Source organism: Protopterus annectens, chromosome 6.part0 (assembly GCF_019279795.1).
Source record: "Protopterus annectens isolate FY-2018-M chromosome 6.part0, PAN1.0, whole genome shotgun sequence".
NCBI lineage: Eukaryota > Metazoa > Chordata > Ceratodontiformes > Protopteridae > Protopterus > Protopterus annectens.
The window spans coordinates 848,222,979-848,239,939 of NC_056737.1; positions in this window are offsets into that span (position 1 = coordinate 848,222,979).

Below are 16,961 nucleotides of genomic sequence, written 5' to 3' on the forward strand. Positions count from 1 at the left end.
CCTTTGTGGAGCTGGATGACTGTTAGTGTATGCCATTCTTTGGGTATATAGCCTGTGGTACAGTTGAGTCTGGACAGTGAATGTAGGTGAGTGTGTAGTTCCTTATGGGCCTAGTGTAAGACGCAGCCCGGGCAACATACAGTCACATTGATGCTATGTTCTTAGCTTTGGTGAGGGCTGTCTTTACCTGCATGTCCATGACGTCTGAGTCTCTGCATCCTTCTGTGATGGACACAGGCCCATTTGGGGGTGATGGGGGGGAGTTTACACTGAACTTGTCCCCCTGGATGTGGGCAATGAAAGTTGGTTTGGAGTATTTCATTCCTTTTTTTAATAGCTGACAGCATATTTGGAAGTTGACACCTACATGTCAGGTATAGCGACCGAAGGCTTTGTGGTTGTTATTCTTAAATTCCTTGGCTATTTGTCTTTAGAAACCATCCTTGGATTATTTTATGAGTGATCATTGTTTCTTCCTGATGATGATCAGTGATGCCTTTCCTTTAGTGAAGTTGGATCTATCATGTGTTAGTTTCCTCCTTCTCTTATCTAGCTTATTTATGGACAACAAACACCTGCTTGTTGTCCTATTTTTGGAGGTGTGCATCTTGGTTTTATTTGTGATATCTCATTCCATGCATACCTGTAGATGCTCGTAGGATGCACTTGTAAATGTTTCTGCAAATTGCATACCATTATCCTATAGCAAGAGGTCTTCGGAACTTTCCACTTTGGTCTTGGGAAGTGTGCAGTTTGCTTTTGCAAATGTCTTCACAGTGGTTTCATTGACTGGGTGCGGGATGTGGATGTCCAGTGTGATTACTTCATGATCTGATATTCCCAGCGAGGGGTTTATCTCTGTTGTGCTATACTGGTACCCCATGTTGGTGATGATCAAGTCCAGTATGTTGTCACCTGTAGTGGGCATGCTGACCAGTTGTTCCAGGGTGTTAGAGTTTCTTAACTGTAGGACACATTGGGGAAAGGACGTTGTATATGAGTAATTTACATACTCAATGTTTGGGTAGTTGTAATCTCCTCATATAATGGTGTTTGATAGGACCTTTCTATTTGCCATTGTTCTCTGGAATACTGAGTGAGGCTCCTGAGACAAGGTACATGATCTGTAGCAGGCTACAATCTGATGGTCACCTTTGCCCAATGTTAGTTGCACTTGCATGGTCTCCAAGGCCTCATGCTGTGCCAGTAACCTGAAGGTGTGGATATCCATAAGGTAAATGGCTACACCCCTTCCTTTTGTATTTCACTCGTGGTTTTGGGTCCAAAGGTCAGAGTGATTGTGAGTGTTTTATGTGGATCATATCCAGTAGCTCTATGTTTGACATAGCTTTGTATGTCAGGCAGTGAACACCTCTGAGTAGGCAATATGCAAGGGAGTACAGATGGAGCATTTTGCAATGGTCTGTGTATGGCATGTATTCCAGGCCACTAATACTCTTTGTGAGGTATTGCTGCTGGTTTTCCAGTTGTTGTAGTTGTCTTGTGAGGTACATAGCAACAGTGGCATTGTAGTCTTTTATAGTTCTAGTGAGTGGTGAGTAGAGGGGAACACTGTCCTCTTTTATTGTGCATGAGACACATTTTTTGATGAGGTGTGCCACATAAGAGGGTTTCCTGACTACTGTGGGAATGTGCTTATCACAGCTGTATCCACTGTCCACCTGTGACCCAGGATCTCTTGTCACACTTACAGTGTGAGGTATACTACCACCTATGTTGTAGTTCTTGGCTACAGAGATGTTAACAAAGTTGATGATAATGCACCTTTTGGCATTGAGCTACAGCCCATGGCTTGGACAACAGCCATCTGTCTCAGTGAGGCCCTTTTCTAGGATGTCCACATCTTTAGTATTTACAATGATAGCTCCTAGTTTGCAGTCCTCTGGAAACTTCAGTAGCCACAGACCTTCCATGTTAATGTTTACTTCAGGGAAGTAGATACTACACAGCCTGGGAAGTTTTCTAGTCCCATGGCTGCTGTGATACTGGCTTCGGAGAATGTTTTTTACCTGTGCAGCCATGATGACAGCAACTTTGCAGTCTTCCATTACAGACATGTGCTCTTTCATGGGTGAGAGGGGGGTAAAGTTAACACTGATCCTATCTGCCAGGATGTTGCCAATATCAGTTGGCTCTGTACATTTAGTGCCATTGAGATGTGACTCAGAACAGATCTGAGTGTAACCATGACTTGGACCTGTCTGTTGGGCAGAGATCACCTGCGTAGACAGTATGCAACAGAGTACAGATTGGGTTACATTCATTCTTGTTGCATGGGTTAACTATTTGAGGCCAGTAATCCACTTGTTAAGGTACTTCATTGGTCTTTCTAGCTGCTGAATGTGCCTAGTCAGATTCATTGCAAGTGTGTTGTGGTACTCTCTGACATGTCTGATGACTGCTGTGTAGTGGCAACCTCCTTTGACCTACATGCACAGACATTGGCAGTTTGTGTGTACACATAGCAGGATTTTCAGACCACTTTGTGAATGTGTTTCTGGAAGTAGATATGACTATACACATTTGTCCATAGATCCCTTAATATCACATCCATATTTAGCTCAAGTGCATGAGCATGCCCAGTATGACCTTTCAGTATCTTCCTGTCTGACATTTGCTTAGTTTCTTTAAGTGTGTGAGCATGCCCAGTATGACCTTTCAGTGTGATGCTGAATGAAATCCACTACATTTGTTGAAGTGTGTGAGCATGCACAGTATACACATTTATACTATATGTGTATGGTAAATCAAGGTGTATTTTTACAGCAGGGCTCACCTTTTGTCATAGATCAACAGGGTCATGCTGTGCCTGCAGGGCTTTCATGAGACACTTTGCATAGAATTATCAACATTTCTACGTACAGGGGGGACAGCTATTCTTTGTACATTTCTACCCATGGGCACACCGGATTGTTACTGTGGGTGTACATAGGATGTGGGTTTCACCTGATACTTATACACATTTGCTGTGCCTGCACTGCTATGTACAGGACACCATTACAGTCTGTACTGTTGCCTATCCTACTGGCTTGAGGCATACTACTGTACTACAGATCTTAGCGTCCATTGTCACATATATTAGCTTGCGACTACATAGCCTACACAACCCACTTCACAACACCTGGCCTGATGTTCTCTGTCTGCATAGGCGTGTGGGAGAGGTTACCCATTTGCCTCATTAGGGGCATGATACAGCATTGCTTTGTGTTTGCATTAGTGTACAATTGTCCTGCTGTGTCTGTGCCACTTTAATGCTATCATGGCTTATTGGTTCAGTACTGTGACTATAGTGCACAGTATCCTGGGTTCAAGCCCTGTCACTGCTTTTTATTTTCCTGCTGGCCAGACCAGACTGCTTAAGGAACAGTAAAGCAGTTATGAGCATGTTTAACTGACTTTGCTCAACTTTGCCCGACCTTGGCCAACATTGCATGAGCAATTTTGTTTACATATACTAGATATTGGTAAGAGCTGCTTAGCACTGCTTTATATTGCTTAAAACATGGCAATCATGCCTCAGGTGGTGCTGCAGGGCTGCCTATGTCGGATGCACATACTACACTCCCTATACACGTTTGGAAACAGGTAGTGTCAAGTTAGGCATCCCTTTTATTTTATGTGTGAGTCAGAGAGAGGTATCATTTCCAGGGTTCCTACTGAGCCAGTGTATGTGCTATGCATTGCCTCTTTGCCAAGGCCAAGGCATACTGGGCATGCCTCCTTCTGCCTACTGGGGCAGGCTCAGGTTGTTCCTCCTCCGAGTCACGCTGCACCTGTGCAGGCCTTGGCAATGGTGGGGGGCTGTTTGGCCCTGCCCCATGCTGTTCCTGCTGCAGCTGTTTTCGCAGGATCATATTGTGCAGAATGGCACATACCATGACAATTTGGGTACATGTAGTTGGTGAGTACTGCAAGGCTCCACCAGATGTGTCCAGGCACCGGAACCATGACGTGAGCATCCCAAACACACACTCGATTACATTTTGTGTTTGTGTGTGTGCCTAATTATGGAGTTCTTGTTCAGGTGTGTGTGCATTTCTGATGGGTGTCATCAGCCTCGGCTCTAGTGCATATCCAGCATCCCCCACTAGGTGACTGTCAGGGATGTCCCCATTGGCAAATGTCTGGTACAGCTGCGTCAGATGCCAGATATGGGAATCGTGGTAGCTTCCAGGGCAGCCAGCACACACATTCGGTATTATGCCCTGGGCATCACACACGACCTGGCAGGTGATAGAGTGGAAGCCCTTGCGGTTGATGTAGGCCCTACCCCGCTCACCGGCTGGTGCTTTGATGTGTATGTGCATGCAGTTAATTGCACCCACTACCTCAGGGTATTCCGCTATTTGCTGGAGGAGACGCATATTGCTGGCCAATACCTCATGGGAATTGGGGAAATATACATGATCACCGACATGTGCTGACATGGCATTCAGGAACTGGTGCAGTACCCTGGATGCTGATGCCTGTGAAATCCCCATCATATCACCAGTTGGTCTCTGGAAGGTACCTGTTGCTGGTATTCTTAGGCCAACACATACCTTGGTTTCCACTGGGATGGTTTCCCCTCTGTTGGTTCTGTGTGTGAGGTGTGGCCTGCACAGCTCAACAATTTGCTGCAGGAGCTCTCTGTCCACTCTATAGCGCTCCACTATCTCCAGCTCATGTAGCCCCTGGTAGGTTATCCTGGGTCTGTACACTCTTCTCTGTCTCCTCACTGTGGGTTGCTCAGCAGCATTCGCAATGGCACCGCCCTCAGCATCTTGCACATGTCGCCTTATAACAGCAATGGCAGCCCCTAACATTTTTATGTCTCATTTTAAGCTTTTTAAGTTTTCACTTCTCTTTGGTGAATGCAGTGTTGCAGTGTTTCTGAGAAAAACAAGAGGGAATGTTGTTTGCAGAGTTTTAAGTGCTGGGCTGGGCTACTGTACTGCCTGTGTAATTGGCTGATTCTGATTGATTTCACCTGGCAGCTCTGCTAGTTCTCCTTGGTTAACTTCCTACTACTTCATTTTCTTCCTTTTCCATTTCTGTTTCCACAGGGGGCAGCAACGCGCAAACAAGCGCAAACACGTGCACATGAGCGCACACGGGCGCACACAGGCTTACACAAGCTTACACAGGCTTAGGCGGGTGCACATTCGTGTATACAAGCTTACACAGCCTAACACAGGCTTACACGGGTGCACACCTGAGCACACAGGCTTAGAAGGGTTTACACGCGTGCACACAGTGTAAGCAGCTTTGCAAGAAACTTTTGTGATAGCCACGGTGTACACCTTCAGTTTCTGGGTTTCAGTTTAGACAACTGTAAACACACCTCTCCTAGTCCTGAGTAACTCACAGTAAACACATGCCACTCTGCTCCAATAAGCTTACAGTCTTTTGGATACATACCCCCTCATGATGTCACCCATCTTCTACTCTGTTCCTCCCCTTATTCTACTCTTACACTCTAGGGATAAGGTTCACATAGCAGGAAATATTGGGATTCACTATCCTTATCCTCATTTGCATAGGATTGCCTACTAATGCTTCGTTACATCTCTCACACTGAGCTTCCCCCTTTAGCAACCACTACTCAGTAGCCATGTTGTCTTCAGCCTGCCATTCACTTGCATGGCAGATGAATATTTTGAATCAAATCATATTTGTGGCTTTCAAATTATTGATTTTCTGTTTTTTAGTGTGCCACACGTTTGCACGGCACTGCGCTAGGCTTAAACATCGGAGATCGAGGAAAAAAAAATTACTTTTTATTATTTTGCAACACATTAAAATGCCAATGGCCATATATTTGGTCATTGGCATGCTTCATCAACTGAATGCATCCTTTATTTGGAGCTGTCATGGCTCCGTTTTGCTATTTGCAGAATGGTACTCAGTTACCAACCGAGTACATTTCTGCAAATAACACTACTCTTACTAGGACAGGTTAGTGTTTCCTGGATCACAAATTTACCTCATTTGCATAGCTTTTAGCAATAAATGAGGTAATTTGCATAAACGAACCCTGTCCATGCAAGAGTCATTTTAGGAGCACTCTTGCATGCCCTTGCTGGCTGTTCCTGGATCGCTCGGCAGACATGTTGGCTGCATGGAGTCTTACACTAATCGTAGACTTTGTGCAAGCCTTTGTGAATCCAGTGAATTATTAGAATTCTACAAATATCACTGCTTTAATGGCCCAGGTTAGAGCTGAGCGATTTATATTGGTAACACTATCTGGAGCAGAATAAGAATGTTTTCTTCAATTACAAACAATACTATAACCTGCTTGATAAAGCTCCTTGCAGAGGACATAAATACAGCTGTGTCACATTATTGTTTTATAATAAAGTGTGCATACAGAAGGTGAAATAGATGCATGTAGCATATGTCTGCTAGCTAATTACAAAAATTTAAAATAGCTGTGTATAAAAGATGTCTATATATTGTCATGTTTAACATATTACGTCTATTAAAAAGGTAAAAAAAAAAACAGATGTCCCTTTTATTAGAAATAGTAATACCAAGTCATTATCAAAGTCCAAAAATGTGAAAAATTATCAAACATCTAAAGAGAATCCATCCAATGTCTACAACCACTTCTAACACAAACCTATCATATAAACATCAAAGTAGACCAAGTTTAATTACATAACTTCATGTCTAAACCATGACTAGACTAACATTATAGTTTATAGCTAAGTGTAAAACATGTTCTTCCAATTAACAGGTATAATTTTCCACTGTTGGAATATTAATGCCAGTAGGGTGCTAACCACAGTGTGAGTCCAGAAGAGAATTGTACATGGAATATAGCTAGTCTGGGTTTGAATACCCAGCAGCCAGAATACAATATCATGATCTTCTGTTAACTGCACTTGTGTATCTAATCTTACACCATTAACCTCATCCTGGCTCCATGTAATACACTCTTCCTGCATTCTTCTGCATGGATGGCAGCAGGATCAAATCTCCTCCATGCTTTCAGTGTGTGTGAGCTGACCAATGCTACTCCCTCCCATCATCTCTCACCCATATTCCAGCTTCTCATGCTGCTGTTCGGATTTTCACAAAAGTCTCATAGTTATACCTGACACATGAAATACTTAATTATTTTGTAAATCAGCAATACTTATATACAAGGATAAAGCACTGACTATAATCCCAGCAACCCATGTTCAACTAATCACTTGGATACCTGTTGAACCTGGCAAGCAAAAGAGAAGAATTACAAGGTTTAAGGTGTTCACTTCTCTTGAAGGGGTGGGTGGGGAGCATGTGCCCAGAACAGCACACTCTCCATGATAAAATCCCTGGGGAAGAAACTGGAATGACCAAAGGTAGCTGTTTTCAAAGAGGCTGGTCTAGCTGATCATGTAATATGCAGAGCAGTGGGTTTATATTGCAAAAAACACCCCTTGGACACCTACAACCATATATTATGAATGGTTATGACTTAACACAAAACACCACCACCTAAGGTGCAAATGATAGTTGCTTCTTCTAATTTGCTTGGCTGTCATTCTAGATTAAGTGTGGTCGATAGGCCTTTAATCCTGGAAAACAAAAGTGTTGTTTTGGTGTCTGGGAAGGATCATCTTAGTAGTCAGTGGGGGTGGGGGGGTGGGGCTAAGGTATAAAAACAGCTCATAAGTCTGAATGTAAGTTTTGTATTTTCCTGGTGATTTTAAGTAAAGGACTCACCTTTACAGAAGTTGGTAGTTTTCTTTGTATCTCTTAAGAATAAAATGAGCTTAGTCAACACTTTCATAAGTCTGAAGAAGAGGCTTGTTTTTTATTGATGGACTTTAATAAGGGACTCAAATTAAAATAAAGCAGTTGTACTCTATTTATGGGAAATGGTACATAAAAGGAAATGCCAGTACCATAAACTTTGAAGGAAAGACATACTAAAATTCTAATGCAAGCTAAGGTTACAAACTAGACTTTGAGATATACAGTGGACAGAAAAAGGTGTACACACCCCTGTTAAAATGCCAGGCTTTTGCGATATAAAAAATATATCACAAAACTTTTCCCACCTCTAATGTGACCTATAACTTGTACAATTCAATTGAAAACAAACAAATTTGTTAGGGAAAAAATAAAAAAAGTACAATAAGCTGGAAGTAATACTTTGTTGAAGCACCTTTCTCTTTAATTACAGCATTCAGTCTTCTTGGGTACACACCTGCCATCAACTAAAAAGAGAGTCTGATTAACCCCAGATAAAGTTCAGTTGTTCTAGTATAATTTTCCTGACATTTACTCAGTTGCCTGCTACAGCAAAAGCCGTGGTTCGCAGAGAGCTTACAAAGCATCAAAGGGATCTCATTGTTGAAAGGTATCAGTCAGGAGAAAGGTACAGAAAATTTCCACAGCATTGGATATATCATGGAACATGATGAAGACAGTCACCAAAAAGTAGAGAAAATGTGGCACAACAGTGACGTTGCAAAGAACTGTATGTCCCTCCAAAATTGATGAAAAGACAAGATGAAAACTGGTCAAGGAGGCTGCTAAGAGGCCTACAACAACACTGAAGGAGTTGCAGGAATTTCTGGCAAGTACTGGTTGTGTACTACATGTGACAACAATCTCTAGTTTTCTGCATATGTCTGGACTATGGGGTAGGGTTGCAAGATGGAAGCCTTTTCTTACACAGAAAAACATCCAGGCCTGGCTAAAATTTGCAAAACAATGCATTGTCTCCCAAAAGCATATGGGAAAATGTGTTATAGTCTGATGAGACCAAGGTTAAACTGTTTGGCCACAATTCCAAAAGGTACATTTGGGCAAAACTACACTTTGCATCACCAAAAGAACACCATCCCCACGATGAAGCATGGTGGTCATGGTGGTGGCAGTATTAGGCTTTGGGGTTGCTTTTCTACAGATGGAATGGGGGTTTTAGTGAAGGTGGAAGGAATTATGAGCAGTTCCAAATACTAGTCACTTTTGACCCAAAGCCTTCAGCCGTCTGCTAGAAAGCTGAAGCTGAAGAAGAATTTCACCTTTCAACTACTATGTAAACACAAGAGGTCCTAAGTCCAAATAACAAAGTCAAATGAGATGGCGGATGGAAGGGGTAGTCCTTCACTAAAATTACAGCAGAAAAAGCCTACTTTTTAAATTAACCTTTCACTACAGCCAGGATAATAAGAGCAACAGAATCCTTACTTACAGGGAAAACACCACAAGTAGCTGATCTGTCAGCAGATTTCTATAAATGTTTACGGACAGAGTGGCCACTGCACTATGTCACTATTTCTTGGAAGTCTTAAAGCAGAGACACTTCCCAGAAATTGTAAACTGTGTCAAAGTGCGAACGTTCCCTGTTCCCTGAACATGATTCAGCAAATTCCCAGCTCATCTCGTTACTGCAAACTGAGTTTAATATATTTTGTAAAGTTTTAGCCAGTAGACTAGAAAAAGTATTACCTCGCTATATAAGGCAGAGTTATTTGGGACTTATTAAAGGACAGGCTGGCACTCCTGATCTAGTGCACCTGTAGTCAAATATTTAAACACATTACATCCAAAACAGTACTAACACAATTATAATGCTGGTGTATTGTGTTAAAGAATTTGACACCATTTACCAGGAATATTTATGGCAAGCGATGCATAACTTTGGATTCCTGTTAACCTTTATTTCCTTATTTATTTTATACACCCCCTTGACAGCCCAAGTCTTCCATGTCAAGTAACCGTCCTCTAAAAGAGAGCTCCAAAGGTGGACAAGATGGGGATACCCTTTATCCTCTTAGCTATTTGTATTGGCAGTGTATGTCTTACACCTATGTCCAAAATCTAATTTTGATAATAACATAGTTAAACTAAGAGGAATCCCAGATCCACCCTTCATGTGGTTCACAGATGATTGCACTATTTGTATTAAGGACCCAATTCTATATATAGGACCAGTAGTACACTTTTTTAACGAAAGCCTTTGGAATTCAAGGGGTTTGATGGTAAATTTTTACAAAGTCTGTAATATTCTCATGAAGTCCAAGCTCTTGTATCACTAAGAAAGGAGATGCAACAATCCCCCTGAAGATGTAAGTGAGCACTCTTATATAGGCTTACATATGATGCTTTGGTTAGAAAATATTGTTGATGGGATTTCAGGATGCAGGTATCCCATGAGCACCATAAGATCATGGCTGCTGACTGTTTCTAAAGAATTTCTAGACATTCAGCCTTTATTTCAATGAAAACTCTCCCAAGGAGCTTCTTTTAAGTTAGTACAACTTAGTCTTCAAGCAATAAATATAAAGATATGCTGCCTTTTTAACAACTCTTCAGCTTATCTCTTAGAAGTAGAAACTTGTGGAAGTAAGGGTCTGTTTTACTTGCAGACCCGAAAAATACCTCCTGAGATGTCATCCAATCGAGAAAGTATGGATGCTCAAACAACTAAAACAACATTTTTGGCAATAACATCACCTGAAAAGGATATGACAATTAAAAGACCTAGAAGGGGTAAATAGCAAGTGACTCACAAATCTACTACAAAAACAAAGTCAGAACAGTTTCCTGGCCTGGAAGAATTAAAATCAGCACTTCAACCTCTGCAATCGGCAGTGCAGAACTTTTCTGACCAACTGTCAGCATTTGGTAATACTATCAATCAAATAACTTCTAGAATGGAACTAAAAGAAGTTAAAGTTACTGAGAATGAAATAAAAATCGATCAGATGCAAAAACTTTGAGACAAAAACACAAATTACATCCAGGAGATACTAACAAAAATACTGGACTTATAAGCGAGAAGTAGGCTTAACAACATTCTTATCAGAGGTGTCCTGGAGAGCTATGAACATCCACAATTAAAGGAAATCATCACGCAAATGCTGGGCTGTCTACTAGATAACTCTCCTGAAACTAATAAAATAGTAATTGAAAGAGTGAATCTGGCTGCCCGTTCATCACAAATCCCTAATAAACCCAGGCACATTTATGTCAAGATATTAAACTATCAAGATGCAGCTAACATTCTAGCAATGGCAAAGAGAAAAAAACAAGATTTACCCTATCCAATTAAACAAAAAAGACAACAATTAACACCATTTTGTTCTTACCTAATATTGAAAAAGGCGAAATTCCAGATGAGGTATCCAAACACTCTTGTCTTTTCAGTGTAGGGATAAAAAATTTTCGATCGACTCTATCAACGATGTAAGATCGGCATTCCTACAAGAGTTTAATGAATTGCCAGAAATAAAGCAGTAACTGCTTCATATCTATGGCATATGAAGGTCGGATCTCAAAATCCTTTGCTATGAAACAAACATAACTAAATAAATAAATAATTAAATTCCAGTTACTGTTTAATTTCTGTTGATGTTAGAAGGGAACCTTTAAGCCGATGAGAAGTTGTAATCTGGGTAACAGTGGTAAAACCATGACCTCTGCACTAGGACTTTGGGTACATTCACTTCTTCTGTTTCTGGTCTCTTTTGAAGGTTATGTTACTATTGATCCTGCATAGGTAAATCTGTGGCAGTAGCAGAACTTTATTGGCAATATTAACAATGTTTTATTTCATTTGGTTCTCACCTCGGACAGATTAAACACAAGAGGTAATTCTTTATCAATAAATGAACATTATCACTGTTGAAGAGGTGGAACTTTTGAAATAAATGTCTTAAAATGCTATAAAGAGTCAGATGACAACTCAGAATGTCTTATCTATGCGACATTATTTTCCTATCGGTAGTTTCGATAGTTATAGGGTTACCACCCGTCCCACTTTGCAAGGGACAGTCCCTCTTTGGGCGGTTGTGTCCTGACCAAAAATATTAAACTTGGTAAATATCCTGAGATTGTAGGACATAATTATGTCCCATATGTAATGTAATAGTTGCATACAATAGTTATTTCTGCATCTAAAATACCTAAATGTTACAAGAAATAGGATAAGCAACTAAACTGCTACAAGAATAAGTTTATATTTAGGCAAAAAAGGAAAGTTCTATCCTTTGTACTGACCGTGGGTTTGTGTCGGCCTTTAAAATCTGATGTGTGTCCCGAAAATGTCCCTCTATGGCCATTTGAAAAGGTGGCAACCCTAGATAGGTATAGTGTATCTGGTCTGTTACTTGTGCTGGAGAAGAAGTATGAGATAAAGGCAAAAAAAGGTTAAGTGCAGAGTTAAGAGCATGAAGGAGAAAGAAAGAAAGGCAAACATAAATAAAACATAAAATGCTGAGGCTTTATTCCTGGTACTGGATCTGTCCTGTGTGGGCATTCATTTTACTTGTGGTTTTGCTATCATACTATGAAGTTATTTTGAGTTATACAGCTCAAATTTTTGAGTGTTTTTTACCTTCTAATTCTTGTCATATGCCTCAAATGTATTATTGTATAGTCTCCAAAGAATTGTTAAGTAACTAAATGGTGGGGTAAATAAGGAAAATTGTTACTTTATCTGATTTTGACAAAGTTAAGAAAACATAGTTGTAGTGTGTTTCTTGGTTTACTACAAATGACTGAACTTTTAAACCATTGACTTTCATATGGCCGAGACCATATGATCGATGTCTCAAAAGTTTGAACACCTGAAAAAAAAAAATAAAACAAAACAAAAAAGAATTCCTGCACATTTTTGCAGGGGGCAAGCCCCCCTGCACCCCCCCACACCCCGATATTTAAATATACCAACTCCGAGATTGCACTACAGCTAGGAAAAGGGAAAGTTTACTGTTCCACTCTGTGCGGATATCTCTATTCAGAATGCTCAAAGTTTTAAAACTTCGATCATATGGTCACGGCCATATGAAAGTCGAAATTTTAAGATTTCGATCATCTGTAGGGGACCCATGTTTTTTTATTCACAACAGCAATTGATGCTGCCATATTATGTTATAATCCACTAAATATTGACTTAAGAGGTGAAATGGAAATGTGCTCTTAATTTGTATTGTTGAGGCTATACGTATAGCTAGATTTAGATACTCATTGTCTAGAAACAAGTCTGCTTGCTAAAATTATTATTATAGGAAAAGTAATGATATTCTGGAACTCTATATTTCTCTTGTTATCCTCTGTTAAGTAATAGAGTAAAGCTTTTTGTGGTTTCTTTAAAGTATTGCTCTGATTTATAGTCTGTTAAACTTTTCTAATACATATTACATTTAGCTTTGTTAACTATTCTTTAGAACATAAACAAATGCGGATTTGTACGTTGCACATATGTCATGTTAATTTACTCTTCTAACATACTGTTCATTCTAAGGTTGACAACGTTAAGTAACAAAAGTATAGCCAAGAGTTAAGTCCCAAAACAATGGTTTTGTTAGTGGGCTACACCTTTTCTTGTTAATGAGCCGTGATAGTTTTAGGAGTGCAGAAATGAGGATGCATATTTTGGTTTGCATACTTAGGGTTTGGAGTGCTTTTAATATTATTAAATATGTTAACTTTAGTGGTAATAGATCTCAGTTAGCTTCTATTTATCTTTATAATAAAAAACCTCTCTATTTTAACCAAGGAGTCTCTCCCAGGAGTAGTGAATTAGTGGTTAGGCACAGGCTTTGGGCTGGTAGAGTCAAGTGCTATAAGAATACCTACTTACTGTTCTACCTATATAATCTGTTAGCGTTGCCGCCTCACAGCAAGAGGTTCTCCAATTCAAACCTCGGGTGAGGTGCCTTCTTTGTGGAGTCTGCATGTCTTCCCTGTGGGTGCGTGGGTTTCCTCCCACATCCCAAAGACATGCTGTAGGTGGATTGGATACTCTAAATTGGCCCTAGGTGTGAGTGTGTGTGTGTGCCTTCCGTGGAAGGTTGGGCACCGGGCTGGCAACTCGACACTGTAAAACTCCACTGCCAATCATTAGCGGACAGGTGATCCACTGTGGCGACCCCTATCCAGGAAAAGCTAAATGAAGGAGAAGAAGAAGAAGAAGAAGTTCTACCTATATAATCCAACGCAACTTTATAAAATAAATGTATTACCATTCTTATAAAAAAGGGGATGTCTAGTGCAAAAATAAGGATTATCTAATAAAAAGTGATATATTCATGTGGACTATTGATTCATGGAATATTAGGGGTATTCAGGACATAAAAAAAAGAAAATTATTATTACATTTACTATACAAATCAGTAGCAGGAATAATTTTTATTCAGTAAACTCATATGATGCCTGAACACTGGGATCTAGTCATGAAGTGAAAATGGATAAAAGCAATTATTGCCTTAGGTTATAAAACCAACAGTGGGGGGTGTGGCAATTATAATTAAAAACTCATTTAAGGAACAAATTGTACATTATGATTCAGATAGTAATGGCAGATGGTGTTCATTTAAAACATTAAACTCTAATCTTGATAAACCAATTAATATCTACGGTCCCTGTACTAAACAACAGAACTTTGTTATGTCTTTGTACAACATTCTGGGCCAGATTCACGAAGGCTTGCACGGAGTCTAAGAGTAGTGTAAGACTCCAGACAGCCAATATGTCTGCCGAGCGATCCAGGAACAGCCGGCAGGGGCGTGCATGATAGCTCCTAAAACGACTTCTGCACGGACAGTGTTAGATTATGCTAATTACCTCATTTGCTGCTGAAAGCTATGCAAATGAGGTAAATTTGCGATCCATGAAACACTAACCTGTCAGAGTAAGAGTAATGTAATTTGCAGAAATGTACTCGGTTGGTAACTGAGTACCGTTCTGCAAATAGCAAAACGGAGCAATGACAGCTCCAAATAAAGGATGCATCCAGTTGAGGAAGCATGCCAATGGCCAAATATAAGGCCATTGGCATTTATATGTGTTGCAAAATAATAAAATTTTTTTTTTTTCCCCGATCTCCGATGTTTAAGCATAGGACAGTGCCACGCAAATGTGCTGCACTCTAAAAACCATAAAAAAAAAATAAAAGCCAAAAATAGGCATTTTATTAAAAATATCGATCTGCCATGCAAGTGAATGGCAGGCTGAAGACAACATGGCTACTGAGGAGTGGTTGCTAAGTGGCGAAGCTCAGTGTTAGAGATGTAACCAAGCATTAGTAGGCAATCCTATGCAAATGAGTATAAGGATTGTGAATCCCAATTTTCCCTTCCATGTGAACCATGTCCCTAGAGTGCAAGAGTAGGATTAGGGGAGTAACAGAGTAGAAGATAGGTGACATCATGAGGGGGGTATGTATCAAAGACTGTAAGCTTATTGGAGCAGAGTAGCATGTGTTTGCTGTGAGTTACTCAGGACTGGAAGAGGCGTGTCTACAGTTGTCTGAACTGAAACCCAGAAACCGAAGGCGTACGCTGTGGCTACAACCAAAGTTTCTTGCAAAGATGCTTACACTGTGTGCGCGCGTGTGGGTGCCTGTAAACCCGTCTAAGCCTGAGTGCACCCGTGTAAGCCTGTGTAAGGCTGTCTAAGCCTGTGTGCATGGATGTGCACCCATCTAAAACTGTGTAAGCCTGTGTAAGGCTGTGTACACGCATGTGCACTCGTGTGCGTGTGTTTGCGCTTGTTTGTGCGGCGCCACCCCCTGTGGAAACAGAAAGGGAAAAGGAAGGAAAAGTAGTAGTAGGAAGTTAACCAAGGAGAACTAGCAGAGCTGCCAGGTGAAATCAATCAGAATCAGCCAATTACACAGGCAGTACACTAGCCCAGCCCAGCACTTAAAACTCTGCAAACAATATTCCCCCATGTTTTACTCAGAAACACTGCAACACTGCAGTATACAAAGGGAAGTGAAAACTTAAAAAGCTTAACTGAGAAAAAAAATGTTAGGGGCTGCCATTGCTATTATAAGGCAACATGTGCAAGACGCTGAGGGTGGTGCCATTGCGGATATTGCTGAGCAACCCACAGTGAGGAGACAGAGAAGAGTGTACAGACCCAGTGTAACCTACCAGGGGCTACATGAGCTGGAGATAGTGGAGCGCTATAGAGTGGACAGAGAGCTCCTGCAGCAAATTGATGAGCTGTGCAGGCCACGCCTCACACACAGATGCAACAGAGGGGAACCCATCCCAGTGGAAACCAAGGTATGTGTTGGCCTAAGAATACTAGCAACAGATACCTTCCAGAGACCAACTGGTGATATGATGGGGATTTCACAGGCATCAGCATCCAGGGTACTGCACCAGTTCCTGAATGCCATGTCAGCACATGTCGGTGATCATGTATATTTCCCCAATTCCTGTGAGGTATTGGCCAGAAATATGCGTCTCTTCCAGCAAATAGTGGAATACCCTGAGGTAGTGGGTGCAATTGACTGCATGCACATACACATCAAAGCACCAACCGGTGAGCAGGGTAGGGCCTACATCAACCGCAAGGGCTTCCACTCCTTCAACTGCCAGGTCGTGTGCGATGCCCAGGGCATAATACTGAATGTCTGTGCTGGCTGCCCTGGAAGCTACCACAATTCCCATATCTGGCATCTGACACAGCTGTACCAGACATTTGTCAGTGGGGATATCCCTGACGGTCACCTAGTGGGGGGATGCTGGATAAGAAATGGAGCCATGGCTGATGACACCCATCAGAAATGCACACACACCTGAACAAGAACTCCATAGTGAGGCACACGCACAAACATGAAATGTAATCGAGCGTGTGTTTGGGATGCTTAAGTCTCATTTCCGGTGCCCTGACACATCCAGTGGAGCCTTGCAGTACTCACCAACTACATGTACCCAAATTGTCATGGTATGTGCCATGCTACACAATATGATCCTGCGAAAACAGCTGCAGCAGGAACAGCATGGGGCAGTGCCAAACAGCCCCCCACCATTGCCAAGGCCTGCACAGGCACAGCATGACTCGGAGGAGGAACAACCTGAGCCTGCCCCAGTAGGCAGAAGGAGGCATGCCCAGTATGCCTTGGCCTTGGCAAAGAGGCAATGCATAGCACATACACTGGCTCAGTAGGAACCCTGGAAATGATACCTCTCTCTGACTCACACATTCAATAAAAGGGA